The sequence below is a fragment of the Tachypleus tridentatus genome, chromosome 6 (genome assembly GCF_004210375.1).
Source record: "Tachypleus tridentatus isolate NWPU-2018 chromosome 6, ASM421037v1, whole genome shotgun sequence".
Taxonomy (NCBI): domain Eukaryota; kingdom Metazoa; phylum Arthropoda; class Merostomata; order Xiphosura; family Limulidae; genus Tachypleus; species Tachypleus tridentatus.
Window position 1 is genome coordinate 110,991,845 of NC_134830.1, and position 20,781 is coordinate 111,012,625.

General features: G+C 35.2%; 1 protein-coding gene across 2 annotated transcripts in view; it reads right to left on the reverse strand.

The window, feature by feature from the left end:
- LOC143253298 (plexin-B-like) overlaps window positions 1-20,781 on the reverse strand; it is a 133,858-nt gene that overhangs the window by 86,781 nt on the left and 26,296 nt on the right. Inside the window, exon 1 of one of the 2 annotated variants that reach the window (XM_076506947.1) lies at window positions 4,713-4,849. The exons of the other annotated variant lie outside the window; for it this stretch is intronic. The gene's annotated coding sequence lies outside the window, so the exon portion shown is untranslated. Of the gene's footprint in view, window positions 1-4,712; window positions 4,850-20,781 lie in introns of those variants that run through there. 2 annotated transcript variants of the gene reach the window in all.

Sequence of the window (20,781 nt, forward strand, 5' to 3'; positions counted from 1 at the left end):
CAAAACACATTACCGTCCAACCAAGAAACATGCTGTCTTATAAACGAAGAACACCAATCGCATATTAAGGAATGCGCGGTCTTATAAGCCAGGCACGTTGTTATTCGACCAATAATTATAGTATCTTGCAAACCAAAGACACTACCGCTTATTAAGAAATACGTTGTTTTATTAAGTAGACACACTATTTGTCTATCAAAGGAATATGTTATTAGATTATTAAATCAAGTGCTTTAGAGTGTGTGTGTGTGTTCTCTTATAGCAAAGACACATCGGGCAATCTGCTGAGCCCACCGAGGGTTTTCGAACCCCTAATTTTTAGCGTTGTAAATCCGTAGATTTACTGCTGTGCTAGCGGGGGCGTGCTTTAAAGATCATTCACGTTTGGCCTGGCATGACCAGGTGGTTAGGGCGCTCGTCTCGCACACTGCGGGTCTCAGGTTCGAATCTCCGTTACACCAAACATGCTTACCCATTTCAGCCATGGAAGCGTTATAAAGTTACGGTAAATCCCACTATTCGTTGGTAAAAGAATAGCTCAAGAGTTGGCTCTGAGTGGTGAAGCCTAGCTGCCTTCCCTCAAGTCCTACACTAGTAAATTAGGGACGGCTAACGTAGATAGCTCTCGTATAGCTGTGCAGGAAAAACAAAACACATCATTTACATTTTGCCATTTTCACAAGCGTGTGTGCGCTTTTTCGTGACCTCTCACCTTTTTTGAATGTGTACACATCAAATAGCGATTTTTTTCTAAAGGATATCATCAGACATTGATGATTATAATTCCCCCACTGGCACAGTCTGTGAACTTACAACGCCAGAAACCGAGTTTCAATACCCGTGATTGGCAGAGCACAGATAGCCCAGAGTGTAGCTTTGTGCTTAACTGCAAACAAACAAAATTAGTATAATTATGTTGGCAAAAAATACAGATCGTACTGCTGGTTAGTTCTTTGTATGTTGTTTGTTGAAAGCTAATGATGTACACTGACTCATCCTTTTCACCTTACGTACGTTTTGTGAATAACCTCTTATCCTTCCACCACGAGATGGCATCATAAAGCAAGCACTGGTACCCATTTTACCCTGACTAATTAACAAATTTAGAAATGTCACTAAACACATTTTAGTACAGTCTAATTTTTTTTTTAAATATCGTTAAATATTTTAGTACTGATGTTTCAAATAGGGATTACTTTATATATGGTCTAATCTTGTTAAAATTAATTTTAAAAAATGGATCGTGGTATTGTTAATAAAACATCTAGCTTTATTTCAGAGGCGATGAAAGGCTGAGGTGCAATTGCTTTACTAATAAATTGTCTCCCTTTCTTCATCGCACACTTATACAATGAATTACTTGCGCGAATAATCGAACACCGGATTCCAGTGTTGTACATCTGAAAAAAAAATCCGCTAAGCTATCAGAGGACTACTGATTCCTTATGTGTTTGAAATTAAGCACAAATCAACAGAAAGGACTACTGTACTCTGTCCACCACGGGTACCAAAACTCGGATTTTATCGCTGTAAGCCTGCAGACATGCCATTGATGGTGGAGGGGGGGGAACAGGGCAACTGATAAAAATATAACATATCTAAGTTAACATAAACACCCGTGGAAAACATTCTTATGTATATAAAACAATCAGTCACAAATAGAAGCAAAATATTCCTTCGTCTTCGAATATTATTATTTCTTATAATAAATTGTTCTTTAGCTTGCCACAGTCTTCAACTTTAAGCAACCCTGTGGTTCATTGTGAAACACACTCGTCTCTACCTATATTAATAAGTAATTTAAACATGTAATCTCCCTTACGTGAACACTTCAGTAGCTTCCTATGTATACTGGAATAAAATGTTTACTTCTTCGATGTTTAGAAGTAATTTTTATTAGGAATTTTGACACTGACACTGAAAACAAACATATAATAAGGGGGAGAGGAGGTGCTGAAAATCACTGAACACCTAACCCTTACTTACAATGTAAACTATATGTCCGATAAAACACTGTTGTGCAGCTTTTTATAAGCATAGAACAACATAATGAGCTATCCGTGCTGCACTGGAACCCTGATTTTTAGCATCATAAGTCCTCAGACTTACCATTTAGCTATCGGAAAGGAACTGTTATGTTAAAACATGTAAATATAACCAAGCATATCATGCGATTGTTTCTATTTCACAACCTTACAAACCTTGATATGCTACAGTGTTTACAACAAGTTTACCACATACTGATGAAAGACAAGAAAGTAAATACATTCTTTTTTCTCACACCACCAGCAAGTGTGCAACACCCTCGTAATTTAAGTCAATGGGTACCCGCCATCCTTAGTTCTCACGTCCTTACCTTTTCATATTCTAATATGTTTAGGTACTCGCTATTTCAGCCTTGAGGGCTGTTATAAGTGACGGCCAATTCTATTAAACAAGCTCACGAATTGGGGTGCGTGTTGTCGACTAGATGCCTTTCTTCTAGTACAGATAGTCCTTGGGTACGTTAAAAATAGTAATATTAAGAAAACTGTTACAACGAATTATGTTGGTACAAATAATCTTTTTTCTTATGAAGGCTAACGCAGATAGCCTTCGTGTAGCTTTACGCGAAATTCAAAACAAAACTTGTTACCACCTTTTCTTTACCAAGTTTTTATAAAACAAAAGACGTTAAACCAAATAACTATCGACTCTAACTTTAAATCTTTTAAACTCTACCAATTTATTTAGTCATACAGTAGACCTGTGGCAAGAAGCGTTTTTAACGGGCAGAAAGAAATATGTTTTACATTTTAACGCGTAATGTATACAAATTTGTTCTCAGTTTCGGCTATTTATGCCGAAAAAAGAGAAGTCCCTAAATGTTTTCTGCTTCGGTTCTCTCATAACTTAACGGAGCTATAAACCTGTGATCTTCCTGAAATTCTATCAATGTTCTATAAAAACGATACGAGATGATAAAGGAGTGTAACGGATTTGCTGTTGTGCATTTATTCTTATATATAAGCTTATTTCAGTTTAACATATAGTTAGAAATACATGTAACTTATATTGCTAAGCGTGTATTGTGAAAGTCCCGCCTATTCTCTAAATTTGTAGAAGATTCCCGAGTGTTTTACGAAAGCACCAGCGTATCTTCGAATATTGCTGCTAACTGAACTTTTGAGAACCTCATCTTAAAAGTTTATAAACTGACGTGCCAAGAAACAGTATAATATTGTTGGTTTGCTACAGTTAGTATCCTATAAACCTCGAAAGCTATAACTGTAATAAACGTTTATTAATCCAAAAACTACAGATATTTGACCAGGAATGTTTATAGATTTCGAATATTACAAACTGTTAAACTTTGGACATTAGTATTTGTACAAGAACATTAAATATCATCGTCGATAAAACGTCAACTTGTAAGAGGCGTGAGATCAGCCAAGGATAGACAGCTAGGTAGCTTAAGCGAAGTGCAACAATATCAACTCAGAATTAACACGCTCGTCGTGGACCTAGACCGTCGATAAAATTTTCAGTTCCAGACCAGATATAAGACTGAAATTTGTTTGCGAGTTTGTAAATTTTTTTATACAAATCATTATTTGTAATAACCGTTATTATAAACTGTATTGTTGTTTGTATATTAAAGAAAATGTAAGAAAGAAATTTGTATGTATCAATCTTTTTGACAAATATCATAAATTTGATAGATATCGACATTCAGTTCATTTCTAAATCAAAATTGCAATTTAATTCGGTTCAGGCTATTTGAAATCGTAATGCGTAACATAATAAATTGGAAATCCAATCGGGATAAATTATAATACGTAACAGGGGGCTAACCCCATGAAAGAGTTCCCTCTTGAGAAGAAAATAAAAAGCGAGATCAGCAAAATGAAAGAGAGGAATGCAAAGCAAGCAGCATGGATGTGTTTCGTTATGAATTCTGTTTGAAGGTGAACACGAGTATTCATTCCAAAAAACAGTGAAATCGCAAAAAGAACTGTCATTTATTTTCATGAAAGATCGAAGGAAAACGCAAAGTAGCAAGTAAATAAAGATAAAAACGGCTTGGAAAATGTAGCCAAAATTGCGATTTTCAAACGATCATAAATATTCGGGTATTTATGCCTAAAAAATAAATAAATAAACACACCCTTGAAAATATGTTTTGCTGTTCTATTTCAGTGTCCAAATTCCGCGGTTAACGTTTCGCAGAAAGTAACAACATTTATATGAAATTTTGCCACCTCGAGGTATACATTGCGTGTTAAATGAATTCCACATATATGTGTATATGAGATATTAAATATGTGTGCATGTTTTACAACAAGGCACGTAGCGTTAAAATCTCGTGATTAACCTTTGCAACTGTATAATAACAGTATTCTAAGATATGATAAATGTCAAAAATGTATTTAGATTTAATCAGAAAAAAAAACTAAGGGGCACTCATTACAGCACATATCTCCGACCCGCAACATGGATCATATAGGGCTCTCAAAAAATACGAAAATGTAACCGTATAGCTGTCATTATCAACGGACAGAGACCCCTTTTGACAGGACAATGAGAAATACTATTCTACATACGTACACCAAGTTTCACGAAAATTCTGATCATTACTGACTGAGTTATAGAGCAAACATCGTGTGATAAATGGGCCCCCTTGTTAACAGATAGGTTTTTTGTTCATAACTTTAACTATCAACAAAACTAACCACTTCTAAGTTGTGTCACAGTTCAGAGACAGACCAAATTTCGTCCAGATTCATCCAGCCGTTTTCGAGACATCTTGCTAACAACCATCTTCGGTGGCAGATATGACAAAGTACTCAAAAGCGTCTGTAGGCAACTGTCTTGAAGTAACGACTACAGTTCTAAAATAATGCAGGGTTTGAAGACAATTTCTATGACGTCAGCACGTTATTTGCCTGTGTATTTAACCAAATATATGTTTGAAAACTAACTTGGAAGCGTTTTCACCTTAGTTACAATAACTACCCATTGTAACGGGGGGGGGGGAATATGCAATGTTCGCATCCGGTGTTCACGTTTACCAAGAAAGCTCATACAGTCACACCCCATTCCGAAAGTGTCAGAAATCAATTACATTACAGCAGCCCCATAATTATTTCTTTTGGTCGAACTACACCCCCATTTCTATCTTCATTACCTCTCTCGAACCTTACAGTAGACAGTCTGGCTTTTTTTTCTTTTTTTAAGAATAGTTCAATTTTTTTTCGCTTGGTTGGTCGAGCAGGTTTTGAGAAAATGCGAGCATAATCACAACTTACGGTGAGAAACAATGATTGTATAGTAGAACGTTTCATACAAGCAATAGTGAAGCTAAAAACATTATTGCAGTAGAGAACAAGAAACAGAGACGGGAATAACTGATACGTTTGGTTTTTATAATATATTTTTAACCCAGCGTTTGTTATTTCCGACCGTCACGCATTCTTTCTGTGGTGAATTAAATTGGACGTCTCCTTATCTGTAGTTAGCGGTTAAAAGTCAAAATAAAAAAGTAGTTCGTGATGCCCGAAGCTGGTGGTTTGAGAGATCTCAAGGACGACCTGTCGTTGCGTAATGTTTCCCTAATCACGAAGCCTCACGGCATAGTTTCCTGGGGCAACCAATATTCTCTTTAATTGACACGTCTGGAGATTATTTCCACTAGACTAGACTTCGTATAAAGTCAAGTAAATCAAATAATCACGCACGACTATCAGTTTGTTTCTACCTTTGAAGAATTCCGATAAACATGCTACTCGAAGCCTTTAACAGAATTAGAATACAGAAATCTGATTCGTTCAGGATGAATATCAAACTCTTCCAGGTATTAGTTTTTAACATTCGTTGATGTTAGAATTATTATCACATTCAGTTGGTGATCATTTTGTTTAGCCATATTATATCTAATGAAACTCTTTAAGTGTTGGAACATGTAACGTGCACTTAATATCACGTCTAGATTGAAGGTATAATATTAAGCTGCGTATACACGCCTAGTCCCTCCTCGATAAGGTTGGGCCGTTTTATTATGCGCTTTTGCGCAGCAGTGTACTACAGGTTGTGAAAAAAAATGTGTTTTATTTCAAACGTTGGTTTCCTGCATGTCTAAAATTAGTTTCTACTCGTTCTGTTTTAAAGACATTCACTGTTTGTTTCTTATAATTTCGTGCAAAGTTACACAAGAACTATCTGCGTATAGCAGAGATGCCAACTATTTCAAATGACCGAGCGTAAAGATTGTAGACAGAGCCCTTTATCATTTGCGGCTACTAGGCCTGACCAATGTCTCTAAGCTGTTTATTATTATTATTATTATAACTATTGTTATTTATTACTGCTATAGATTGCTCATTTATGACTATGTTTTGTGTATTTAATAAATAAATTTAAAAAATTCTTTTGAAATTCTTTTTCATATTCTGAATTCTTACTCATAAATGTTATCTGCATCGTTTTTGTGTTCGCCTCAGCCTTTTGTTGGTGAGATGCCGATTTTGTATGTCTGGAACAATCGTTTATCCCGTCATGCGCCACAGAAAAATCGATATGACAAACTGTACAAAACGCATGACTGTCACTGACTTTTGATGTAATGACCGGATATTTTGCACTATACTCTTTCCTAAATTTTTGATTCACAGCTTTAGTTCTTTTAGATTTGCCAGAAACAAGACAATCTGGTGAACGAGGCCTCTTTTTCTTTTTTTTCTTTTTTTCCCAACTTGTGAACAATCGCATTGGTATTTCTATGCCGCTTAGAAAACGAGCAATACCCATCTACGCGAGCGCTGATTGGCTGACAAACACTGATGACGTAATTATGGATTCCCCCACATACCCAGTATGAGAAGCACTGCATTCAAACTATTGGTAGACGTCGGAGATACAAATATTTTTTATTATTTCAAACACAAACATGATTATCGCAAGTAGCCATTTGGAATATGTCTTTTATTTATTATCAAAATTTATTTGTATCTCACTAGAAATTTTCTTTTCACCTCTTTCAAGCCCTGGGGGAACAATTTATCACTTTATTGTATAGGCCTATATAATATATAATAATTTGAGAGTTACAACAAGTCGTAATATTTGTCTGTATGAGCGTATAGTCGTAATGTATACACCAACATCGTAATGATTATGTTCAAATCGTAATGGTTGGTATCTCTGGTATAGTCAGTCCTAACCCAAATTTTGAACTGATAGAACTGGGAAAGCAACTCAATAACAGCACTCGTAGGATCAAATAGCGCAAACCCACGGCTCCAAAGCATTGAGTGTCCGCAACAAAAATTTTCAAGAAACAGTCCGAAATAGAATAATGATAATAAATTGTTGGACATGTGAAACAAGACATGTTAATCGTAGTAGCATATAATAATGAACAAAATCAACAACAAAATGATAACTCTTATATCATATGTTAACTGATTATTCAGGTCGCCTTCAAGGGTCATCTGTTTTAACCACTCGCACCACAGTAGTGTGTCGTTAGCATACACTAAAATGTCATCACATAAGCGACGTTTACGATTGTAATTTGTACTTTCGTGACGTCAGTAAAATGTACGCATGCCATGAATAACGAGAATTATGTGCTCTGTAGGTTAGAACAGCGCATGACATGTGCACTTAAAAAAATAAGGAATAAAAAATATATTTGTTACTTTTGAAACAAAACACTTTCGAGGACGCTACCGGAGCACATCTAGTGTACAGACTCATATTCACACTGCAATGTTATTAATAACGCCATACCATAAAAAAGGCAAGTACAGTTTCTGTAGCAATTTATGTCCGATAAAAAAGTTATATTAAACAATCTAGAACTTGAATGAACCTAAACAAAATGAAATCCTCGCTTATCAGTAGTGAAAGATAGAACTGTATGAATATTTATAGCTGTTACATGTCGTACAATTGCCTTCTCAACGTAATATGTGGTTTACACAATGAATCAATGTCTGTAATACTCTCCTACAGATTGAAAGAAATATTTCATTGTATCTCAGAACGGCTGGTATGGGTATTAATACTTTTACTGATAAGGAGAGAACAACATTTCGACCTTCCTAGGTCATCTTCAGGTTAAGAAAGAAAAATTTCATTGTTTGTGCGTTGTCACGTCTTAAAAAAAAAACAGTATCGATTATATCATTCTATTCCTTTTATTTAAAAACCTATAGCACTTTTATAGTTGTTGTTCTTTTTCTATTTAGTGTTGGTTTGTTTGGAATTAAGCACAAAGCTACATAAAGGGTTGTCTGTGTTATGCCCACCACAGATATCATTCTGTAACAATAAATTGTATAATGTATAACACATCTTGGCTTTGATGAGACTATTCCATAATGTTAGGTTACTAAAAACACGCTTGTTACTCGAGACAAGCAGATATCAATACCTCTGCAGAGCTTGGATACACATAAGAAAGGAAACACCTTCTTGTCTAAATAATCGACGAAATTCTTTCCTACAATTGCACGCTGAGCGCACAAATCACGTGAAACGCCATTTCTAGATACGTGCACAGTTAGTGCTTCAGTCCCAGACATCAAACCTTCCGTGAAGGATCTATTAGATCTTCTAAGAGGGTTGATAGCAGGGATCCCGCCTAGAAATTGCATCCGTAACGAAGACCGTATAGGGTTCTGATGAGTCAAAGGGCAACAATGTCTTAAGAAAACATTAGTTGGTCGATAATTTATAAAACTTCTAATAGCAGAAACCACCACAAGCCGTGTCTCCGTTTGGAAACGAAGCAGGAAGACTGCCAATTAATATATGATCATCGTACACTGTTGGACGCCACCAACCAGCGTTAAGAGATATTTATTGTGCAAGCGCGGTCATCTGGGATATCACAGTAGAGGACTAAACACAAATCAAATAATTTACCGATTTGAAAAACACAGACCTCTGTATGCGATAGTGCACTGACCAGAAGCTGTGAATTAGGAAACAAACAGGGAAGGGTTGTCTGATCAGGTGAGCCAAAATTATCTCCCAACCGCCAAATGGGCGTTTTAATATGTGGAACCTCGTCGAAGAAATATACAACGCCGAGTGATTGGTCTCGGTTGCATAGAGCTGCATTTTAGTGATCCGTTCTTCCTAAGTTCGTTCAGCCGAAAGGCATCATAACAACTATTCCCCTCTGAGAAATGATAGATTACCTTTCATTTATAGCACAGTTATTCCAGTGTTGATGACGTTTTTCAAGGTGGCAGTGTACTGCCCATGTTAAAAGAACAGTTTCAGCCTAGTTTACCGAGTGAAGAAGTAACAAGTCCCCTACCTAACCAACGTCCAGTCATATACTCCGATCTGGCCAATGGAGATTTCCTCTAAAACCAGACTTTTTGAAGTAACTGGAGAATAATGTTGGTGAAGTGTAATTCTATCGAAACTTTATTTTGTGTGTAAAGAAATGATGATGTCTAGAAGATGTACGATAGCTTAACACCATATTAAACCTTTCTCATTTGCATATATTTGTCGAATATCTAGATATAGATCTAATTAGACCAGTCCATCTCACAATATACAAAAAACTAAAAGGAAAGTAAAAAAATGTATTGGGGTGAAAACTGAAATTAAATTAGTTTTTGTATGTGTGAAATTATGCATAGAAACGTATATTATTCTCCTTATACACTGTCTTGATAAGTTGTTTTTTTTTGTAAAGCTGTTTGAATGAAAGAAGTAGAAGCAACATTTTATAGCCATGTTTTTGTTGTTTTCGTAAGGAATATAGCAACGGGCATATAGCATCAATTACTCAGCGACATGATATACACTAAAGAATAGTAAATACCGTTTACTCAAGATTTATTTAAATGCCTTTCAACAAGTGCTAAACACTCAGTCCGTGATATTCTACATAAACATATTGAACATTTCTACGTTTAAATCAAGTGATATGTCTGTTTGTTTGTTTTGAATTTCGCACAAAGCTACTCGAATGCTATCTGTGCTACCCGTCCCTAATTTAGCAGTGTAAGACTAGAGAGAAGGTAGCTATTCATCACCACCCACCGCCAAATCTTGGGCTACTCTTTTATCAACGAATAGTGGGATTGACCGTAACATTATAACGCCCCCACGGCTGAAAGGGCGAGCATGTTTGACATGACGGGGACGCGAACCCGCGACCCTCAGATTACTAGTCGCACGCCTTAACACGCTTGGCCATGCCGGGCCTCAAGTGATATGTGTCGATACAATCCCACTTAAACCTAAAAATTACAGTTTTAAATGTTGCAAGCTAGCAAAGCATTGTAATCCAACAGATTTAATATTTATAATAAAAATACACATTAGATGGTGGATTTGGTTTCGATTTTTTTATATTATTTAATTTTTTTCGTTAAGAATTTCAAATAGAAAGAGATATTAAAAACTGCGGCCTAACGAGATTATTTTTTACAAATATTAGGCATCAAAAACGCTTGCCTCTCCTTGTCTTTCTTTTGTCTTATACTGTTGTTCTTCCGATATAATAAATAGTTTTATTTCAAACAGAGAAAAAACGACGTCAGAAATAAGTAATGGTGTGTATGGTGGGCTGTACTCAAGTATCTGAGAGTAATAATTTAACATGGCGTGCTAAGTTGTACGGTTTTAGTCATGCATAAAGCTACACACCACGAGTATCAAAACCCAGTGTTTATCGTTGTAAGTTTACAGAAAAACATCTGTACTACTGGGGTGGGGAACATTCATATATTCACAACACTCAGGTAATATGATGTTTCAATCTGTCTCTGAAACATGATGTGTAGATTAATTTACATCATTTCAGCGCTTATCGGAAGTAACCTCACTGAATTACGTTTAAATGGCTAGACATTACTTTTATGAACATATATCACTAAACCCTCCATTTAATTAATGATTAACAATACGAATACAACTTTGATACACTGATTTTAAATGTAATTATAGCTCAGACTTTATTGACGTTTCTGTCTGGAAATATTTATTTGTTTGCCCAGACTTTATTGACACGTTTCTTTGTTGAAATATATTTATATGTTTGCCTCTTTTCTTTCTTGACATTAAATCCTAATGCAATAAAGAAAAACATACTGACCCTTAATATTAACAATTTTAATGAAAAAAAAGAAGTAAATTTGCCTTCCGATGACTCAGTGACGGTTAAATCCCACTCTGGCAGTGGGTGTTGTTGTATGGCTGCCTTCCCTCTAGTCTACTCTATCATTTAAAATTAGTGACGGCTAAAACAGATAATAGATCTTGTGTAACTTTACGTGAATATACGAAACGAACAAATAAGTTTGCTCTAATATCCGCGATTTCAAAGTTACTTAACATTTTAAGCCAACAACTTGGATTAAAAATGGCCACTGCCATTAATACACGAAGACATACTATTCCAAACCGCTCAACCGACTGGTGATTACCAATTAATCGCTAAACTGTTTGTAAAGTTACATTAGCTACTGCAATTATCAGGTCATCCTTTAAGTAACGTCCGATCTTAGGTTCAGGAAAAGAGAAAGGATTCCAAATGCTTTTAACATAAGTTAACCAATAATGTATGTTACACTATTATTAATTACATCCTGCCAACGATTCACAAGTTTCTGAATGCCACTTCTACAAAATTATTGGGGTTTGTAGGAAATGAATGTAGAGAAGGTAGTTTCAACATCTTCATGTCTTCCAAGCTCTTTCCATCAAGATATTTTTGCAAGTTTCGGAATAGATGATAATCAAATGGGGAAGGTCAGGAGAATAAGGAAGATGTAGAAGTTCTTCCCAGTCTAGCTCTTCAACCTTTTCAGATGTGATTTTTGCTGTATGGTGAACATTATTCTGGTGTAACACAACACCTTTACAATCGATCAGAGCAGGCCTCTTTTCTTTCAGTGCAACATTCAATCGCTCTAACTGTTGACAATAAAAGTCTGATGTGTAGCGACTCAAAGTAGATCACACCAACAATATTCCACCGAACGCTTAACAAGACTTTCCTAGGGTGGAAGACCATTTTAGGCTTGCTTTAGCCAGTTTACCTGCACTGAGCCATTGTCTGCGACGCTTAACATTTTTCATCTCCAGTCACTAACCTGTTCAAAAAAGGCGAGTTAAGTTCACGAGAGAGCAGAGAAGTGCAAATGTCCACTTTTGCTCTAAGGTTAGCTTCTGTCAAATCATGGGTGACCCATTTTCCAAGTTTTGACACCTTTCCAAGCTGCTACAGATAACGGTGAACTGTTGAATGGGTTGAATTAAGCTTCTGTGTTAGTTCTTCAACTGTTACAGCACAATCTTCATCAAGTGCAGCCAGCAGCAAGTCATCATCAAATCCAACAGGACGACCTGAATGTGACGCATCACTTAAGCTGTAGTTACTTGATCTGAACTTCTGAAACAACATTTGACATTTTCTTTCATTGAGATACTCCGCACCATAAGCCCTTTGAATGTTTTGTGTAGTTTCTGCTGCACTACTGCCTTTTTTAAACTCATAAAGCATTATATGCCTAATGTGCTCCTCAGACACATCCATCTCCATAAGGGTTTATTTGATTAACGATCTGAGAAAGTGGAGTTGGGTTAGTTTCTTTTATTTGTCTGAACATATCTATATACGTCCTACTACGTATTATAGTCATTAAAACCTCCTACAAAAACAGAAATAATGATGCACTTTCTGTATTAAATTTTCGGACATTACTTATGGGATGACCTGATATATGCTCAACATACGAGCGGATAGCGCAAACTAAAATTGAAATTTAAAGTACATTTCCCTCATAAACCGGTAACGTTTCTCTCAGATTTTACCCCTTTCCTTTGAATAATAAATTGATGCAAGTAATATATGTTATACAATATCAAAAAGCCGACAACATACATGTATCAACCGATCATCTTTCCGACGGAAACTCCCCAGCTGTCATTTACAAGCATCACACAAGACAACCAGAGACGTAATTAGGTTACTTCATAAGCGCGAACAGTGCATCAGCACAGAACAGTCACGCCTAAAACCTATCACATCACCCACGCAAGCTTTATCCGAAATGAAGTAATCCAGCAACCCCACAAAGTCACATACCAAACACTACGAGGATCAGCTTACGTTAAAATCTACTTATCTAGAAACAAAATGTGTGTAGGGCTTCATCTGTTAGAGGGATATATTACTATAGTTGGTAACACACTCAGTATGAAAAATGGTTTCTAGCTAGCTAACTCTTCAAGCTAAACTTATATGAAACTAATTGTAAACATGTCCTATACAAAAAAAAAAAAAAAATGTATATATATTGAGAGATCAAACGCGTCCAGAAGTATAAGTCCCATCAAATAACTACATCCTCAACGTATATTTCACTCAACGCAAAATTCGTTGGTAGATAGATATCTTATACAGTAAAAGTTAACATTTAGGGTATCCGCACGAACCACCTTTGAATTTAATTCTAGTACAAGTATACATAATTTTAAGGTCTAAATTATCGGTGTTAATTTACGTACAGTATTTATATAATACCTAAAGTACAGGGGTATAGGCAGAAATATACAAAAAAGGGTGAGTCTAAACAGAAGATAGATAATAAACGAGTGTGATATTTTGGAGAGAAAAATGATGAGTATGATGTGGTATACTAGAAGAACAGGATCCTGAGGCATGCGCCCCTCTTAAACAAAACGAGCAACTTTCACTGAAAATTGTTCATTATAATGGTATATAAGGCTGTTTAGTATTTAGGGAGTAGATAACACTCCGCCAACGTGCATGAATTACTTTAATGATAATATAAAAACTCTAAATTAATCGCCCCCACCCCCTTGACACAGAGGTTTGCGGTGCACATGGCAGGAAGCAGAGCACAGACAGCCCATTAAGTAGTTTTGTGTTCAAATTAAAAATAATTAAACGTAAAACATTAGCAACGACAACAAATATATTAATTCCGTTTACACATTTTACCACCACAGGTTTATTTAGTGTTGCTTTCCGATACATAGAGTTTAAAGAAATGTTTGAATTTCGCACAAGACTACACGAGGGCTATCTGGGCTAACCGTCCACAATTTATCAATGAAAGACTAGAGGAAAGGCAGCTAGTCATCACCACCCACCGTCAACTCTTGGTATACTCTTTTACCAATGAATTGTGGGATTGACTGAAACAACGTCACTCGGCTGAAAGAGCGAACAAGTTTGGTATGACGAGGATTAGAACCTCCCCTACAATCAGATTGCAAGTTGAGTGCCCTAACTACCTAAGCCATAAATCACAAGTTATCTAAATGAAAAAAAAAAGTTTGTGTGTATGGACAACAAGATATGAACATATTTAGGAACGATCTTATGTGATGGTATACCGTATATTCTGGGTATAATAAATGTAATTTTTCCACCTGCAGATGACCTAAGAAGGTTGAAACGTTATCTGCTTTATTTTGGTAAACGTGTGAATACCCCTACCAGCCGTCCTGAGATACATAAATACTTGTAGTCTTTATGTTGTCTATTTTAGTGGCTCAAACTCTTTTTAGTTTTAAACTTTATTAAACCTTTTTTTTCACTCGTACCCATAGTGACGTCGCGTTACTTCTCCCCTGTTATATATATTCTTACATAAAATCTATCAATGAGAATTCACAATTAGTATGTTTGTTTGCTATACGTGATGTCTTCCACCACTTCTTTGTCTTATGTGCAAACAAAGCATTCCAGTTTTTAATCTTGTGGGTATTACATTACAGAACAAGTGGTAAGTGGAAATCATTTGAAGGTTCCTATTCTGTATTTTTCCAACAAAACTAATTCAATCAAGGAACTGATGTTCTCATTAAACTTGTGAAATTATAGAAATGATGTTATCGTTAAACTTGTGATCTTGGAGAATTGATTGTTCTTAGTGAACTTGGAGAAGTAATGGGCAAGTGATTTTCTCACTGAACCTGGGAAACTGGAGAATATATAATACACATTGCAGCGATGTTTATTCATTTTCTTTGCGACAACAACAAAAGCATTCTACTTCAAAATGTATATTACTTTCCTTAAATTAATTTGCCAACTATTTCGATAAGGCTAAAAAAAAACAAACAGTGAGTAATTCCAAATACGTGAGAATGGTGATAATGTCTAGGTAAAATAGTTAAACATTACACGTAATTTGTTTTAGTTCTCAGATATCGATTACTTCCTATATTTACACTTTTAAGTAAAGATCACGTATGACTGTCATGTAACAACCAGCGTATCATGAATGTAAGAAACGGAAATCGTTGAAACTCTCACAACATTTGATACTAATGTTCATATTAGTTATTTACTGAAGATTAGGAAATATCTATGGTTGAATCAGTTTGTTGTCAAGAGGACTGGTACAATGCTATGTGATTCATGTGGTAATCTTACACAGGTGCTCGTGTTATTATTATATCTGTCAATTTTAAACTGTCAAAAGTATCATCTCTCTTCCTGAAATGCAATGAACATTGTAGCTGTTATACAGAAACGTTTGATACTGTTTATATTGTAAGCTTATACTATTCTTTTTATCAATGTGTACTCACTTGGTTTCCAATAACATAGAAAAATGTGGCTTATATGAACATGTTTATACTGTACTTTTATATTGTTATTTCTGTTAACTTTAACTTATCAATGTTCACTTAAACGTCTGATAAATACAGAGAAGAACACTGGTAGTATATGCAAATTTCTAGTGTTATCTGTATTGTTTGTTCATATGTTCATATCTATCAACTTTCTGCTAACAGTATATTCATCTTATTTCCGGAGATAAATGGGACTACTGTGTCTATTATACAAAATCCATTTTCTCTTAATGAACTCAAATTTTTCGTGTCACATCTACAAGGAAAGTCAGCAACTAAACTTTTAACTCAAAAACGAAAAATATTGAATTCTTACAGTTTTTGGTTTTTCATACTTTGTCATCTAAGTTATGTCATTTTTAAAGCTGTCAATATCAACAGTGGTCAGTGGACACTGAGATCCTTCGAGTCCCATACTATATATATGACGTGTGTGTGAGTAAAGGGCGAAATACTAAGTCCTATGTTATCCAAATGACCTCAGTTCGTGAAGTGTATTCGAGAATTAATCATTCATTACAAGTGTTAAACTTCTATCCATCATAATTTAAAGAAATACCATTCTGAGAATTATAGAATACTTGGATGAGAAATAATGTTGCATATATATACGTAGCATTTGTTTTGAACAGCTTGCCTTGTGTAAAGTTATAATATCAGCGGGGTAGGCCTTTTGCACTGTGCTCAGAGGTGCAAACTTACATGTGTTTAGTTTACTCTAACACTGGATAATCATGTATGATATAAACAGCTTTATTGGATATGTACAGAAAAACAGAGAGCTACTCACAGAAGCAGGACTCTGGTACTACTTCGTGGAACTATGACGTCATCGTCTCTGGTGACATCATCGTATCTACCCCTCCTCATGCCTGAGGTAGACACGAAAGGGCAGCCCTCACTACTGCTGCTCATAGCAAAGGCTCTAAGTAAAAGCATAGTTCGTGTGAGAGAGAGAGGGAAACTTGTATATTAACTGATAAGGGGAGCTCAAGGTGAGGAGGATATGCATATGTAGAAGACCTATTCTTAGTAACTGCTTTCGAGTATTGACTGGAAACATCCAGTCACACGATTATATACCACAACAGTTCTGGGTCCATTCACAAGGATATCCACGTGTTCACTCATACGTCTGCTGCATACATCGTTTATTCTGTTGTTGTTTGTGTAAGTGTCTTGTCTCAGTTGAGAAGCCAATAACATATATTTTAATTATGCTTGCGTTTGGGACAAATCATATAGTGTTATTTGCAAAATTAAGTCTTAATAGTATTACGCGTTTACACTCATGTGAGGTTGATGCTTGTTGTTAGACTGTATGACGCTGTGTGTGTTCCATCGTATAAAAGAAGTAACTCTTAGGTAAAAGTAACTCTGGTTTTAATTGCATAATAACACTGTATTACAATGAGTAAGTAAGGTCCATTTTAATGCCTTATTTACATATTGAGTAGACATGCTTTTAAGTAAATTCTAACAAGGTTTATATAGAACAATTTATGTGTTTTCTTAAACGTTAAAACGTTTACTGTTAATCCGTGTTCATAGATAAAAGTTTTCTATGCAAATAAACATTCAGCAAACACAGTTTCATACTCTCCGGCGCTCTCACAAGCTTATAGCGTTTGCAATAGTTCCTATAAATAAGTTAGGGAACAATGTAGTTGTCTTCTTGATCGGCAACGGACTCGACTAAACAATGTAACTGTCTTCTTGATCGGCAACGGACTTGACTATGGTCAATCCCACTATTCGTTGGTAAAAGAGTAGCCCAAGAGTTGGCGGTGGGTGGTGATGACTAGCTGCCTTCCCTCTAGTTTTACACTGCTAAATTAGGGACGGCTAGCAGAGATAGCCCTCGAGTAGCTTTCTAAGAAATTCAAAAACAAATAAACAAACTGTTTTACACGAAACCGCACCTTATCATAGAGACTTTATTTACTCTTTAAATCGGTACACCTTGTAACTTCTTTTTTTGCCATTTTTAGACATTCTAACAATATAGTTTCTCGAAAACAAGGAAATATAAAATTTCAAAACTTAGAAATGTTCAAATTAAGAAGCGAAATTCAGCGTCAAAATCACTGTAACGGTTGGCATTAATTATTAATATTATTCCATTGATACTTGGGGGAACACCCTACGCAGTGGCATAGCGGTATGTTTGCAGACTTCCATGCTAGAATCCGAGTTATGATACCACTGGTAGGCAGAACACATAGTCTGATGTGTAGCTTCGTGGTTAATTACAAACCAACAAAATAAAGAGAAAAAATCCAATATTCATCGACACGCAGGAGATAATTTTAAAAAAGTCAATAAAAAACAGGTTACAGACAAAAACTAGAAATATCTTTATCTCTGTGCTCTTGAACACTGACTGAACAAAGTTAATATACGTTAAGATAAATTACTAGGTTAAGGTGCTAGATACTAAAGCCATTTACAACACGACATAATAAAAGTACAGAGAGATGACTGCTCATTTGTATAGAATAATTTATCATGTACTAATATTAACAGACAAGTTGCATTTATTAAACCTATTACAAAGTAGATAATCTGGTTCCTGCATGATGGGCAATGAACATGCTATTATCCTTCTAATTGTACAAACTGTATGATGTCTTAATTACTAATGTCGATGTTATTGTAACAAACTAACAGTCTTTGTAGTTGCCACTTAGCAAGACAAGATTTGGTCTTCAGCAAAATTGATGAAACATTAATTTTTCAATGTAGCTTAATCTAAGTCAACACTAACAGATATGTAAGCAGAATGATCTGATTGTTAACTATACATTTAATGATACGTAAACAGAATGATCTAAAGGTTAAAACTATACTTGAAGATATGCAACCTACATGATCTGATGGTTAACTATACACTTGAAGATATGCAAGTTACATGATCTGATGGTTAACTATACACTTGAAGATATGCAAGCTACATGATCTGATGGTTAACTATATACCTGAAGATATACAAGCTACATGATCTGATGGTTAACTATACACTTGAAAATATGCAAGCTACATGATCTGATGGTTAACTATACACTTGAAAATATGCAAGCTACATGATCTGATGGTTAACTATATACTTGAAGATATACAAGCTACATGATCTGATGGTTAACTATATACTTGAAAATATGTAAGTAGCACGATCTAATGGTTAACTCTGCACTTAAAGACATACAATCAGCGAGACCTGATTGTTAACTATACACTTAAAGATAGACAAGCAGCATGATCAGATGGTTAACTCTACACTCAAGCACAAGAATGCCTTCACGTCAAGTTCGGTAACATGGAAGTAGGTGTATGTATATGTGTGTGTAAACAATAGCTTTCCACACTAAAATGACATACATAAAGAAGACAAAGAAAAGATACGTTGAAACCTCATTATGGACAACAAGACATTATTACGCTTTCTTTTCTTCCTCTTGTGTAATTTATAGATATCTAATATTACGTATGAATGTTTTTATTGTTTATACTTCTACGTTTCGGATCACGTGATCAAGTTTCGATAGGAAATATTTTACCGGCTCGAAGCAACAAAACAATCAACACAACTAATAAGGAAACCATAGTAAGCTCACAGAATTTTACGATAGAGCGGATTACCGAACCTTCGGGCTAGCGAACGCATGACCAACTGATAGGAATTGTTGTTGGAAAGACAACCACAGGCCATTATAATGGTAATTACGATTACCATACGTTAAGTCTTACATGTAACACTACACTGTTCGATATCGATGGCGAAATATACAGATCGGAAAACTGTATTTATTTATGTACTTTCTTCTTTGGTAAACTGAAATGCCGTGATATTTAGAATGAACTCAAACGTAGCAACTACCTAATAAATTACAGAGATGTTGGATTTATTTCATTATTGCGATTTATCTAAGCATCCATGGTGTGTAATATTGGATGTCGTATACAATAAGTTGAGCTTAAGAAAATATACCACTAACATTCTACTGCTGGACTGAATTGTTACTGAACAGTAAAAATTAAAATATATCCCCCCCCACCCGTTATATTAGAACAAATGGCCCGTAATGTCTACATGACCATAAACAAACTGCAAGTATTTATTTGATAGCACAGGGATAATTTTGCGTTAATTTTGCTAGAAAATATGACAATCAAACGCTGCACTGGTGAAGTCTCGCTCCTGTTTGCTTGCGTATAGTAGCTGAAATGAAGCACGTGCCTCTATCACGCATTATTTGTACTTCTAACAATATATATATATGTATGTATAATTAATAACTATTATCAGCGGAAGCTAGAGTAAATAGCACTATATAGTTAGTTTCGTAAATGGTGTACGAGTAAATTATTTTATACAAAATAAATACAAAAACATCTAAATCGTTAACTTACACACACGTTCAAAGAAAAAGATTCACAACTAAAACTTAAATTCATCGCTACTATGACGTCCGACATTACCTTCTAGCAGTCAACAGCAATCAATATCAATATAGATTCGATAGTTACATTTAGTCAATAGTGTAAACACCGCCTTTAGTAAAAGGTACCGGTCTGAAACCACGCGGCTATTTAGTCGCTCAAAATGGTCTACAGTGTCAGATAACACGTTGATCATTTTTCACCGAAGACAAAAGTAAGCTTTAGCGTCAAATACAGTGTAGTAAACTACGGTCCACGTGCATTTTTGACGGTAGTATATATAAACTTTATTTCTTCGGTTTCATTTTCCAAACGACGAAGGTCAGTAAAAGTATGCGCCGATCTCCCATTAATATTTCTTCTTGTGATAACAATAACCAATAGATTTCATAAGCTATGACTGACCTTCCAAAGTTGTTAATTTGTTGTTTTTTTTATTAATTCCCATGAATACAACCTCACTCTAAAAAGTGACACCTAATTATCATTTAACCTCAGAATTTCTTGAAATCTTCCTCAGTAATTAACTTGTTAGAATTGAGGTTAAATTTTTATAGTTTAAGAATATGGAGATTTTAAAATGAGGTTAAATTTGTTAATTTACTGGAACATATGATACCGTAATAGTTTAACCAAATACACTGAACAACTTATTAGAATTTAACAATAAATATTTCAGATTTATTTTTAAGTTAAACCCAGTCTACAAATTAT